The sequence below is a fragment of the Ahaetulla prasina genome, chromosome 18 (assembly GCF_028640845.1).
Source record: "Ahaetulla prasina isolate Xishuangbanna chromosome 18, ASM2864084v1, whole genome shotgun sequence".
Lineage (NCBI taxonomy): Eukaryota > Metazoa > Chordata > Lepidosauria > Squamata > Colubridae > Ahaetulla > Ahaetulla prasina.
The window spans coordinates 5,853,674-5,854,232 of record NC_080556.1 but is presented as its reverse complement, the minus strand read 5'-3'; positions in this window follow the sequence as shown (position 1 = coordinate 5,854,232).

The following is a 559-nucleotide window of genomic DNA, read 5'->3' as shown; positions in this document are numbered from 1 at the left end:
TTTTTTTTTTAAACCTGCCCTGAGTTTGACCCTAGAGGTTGCTATGAAGGTAAGCGCTTCCAGCCAACAAAACGGAACTGGAGACGTGAGTGACTTTACAAGCATGTATGCCAGCTATGTCTGTCTGTTCCGAGTGGTAGGCACGGATTGATGACCCTGGCTGGTTGCATGTCAAAATTCCCTGCAGGCACAAGATCTTGGAGGTCAGGCAAGAATTTTACCTACTTCTAAGAGGGCTAATTTTATACAAGTTGTCCTCAACTTGGAGGGACGCGGTGGCTTAGTGGGTAAGACGCTGAGCTTGTCGATTGAAAGGTCGGCCGTTCAGCGGTTCGAATCCCTAGCGCCGCGTAACCGGGTGAGCTCCCGTTCTTTGTCCCAGCTTCTGCCAACCTAGCAGTTCGAAAGCAGGTAAAAAAAGGCAAGTCGAAAAATAGGGACCGCCTTTGGTGGGAAGGGAACAGTGTTCCCTGCTCCTTCAGCGTTGAGTCATGCCGGCCACATGACCACGGAGACGTCTTCGGACAGCGCTGGCTCTTCGGCTTTGAAACGGAGATGA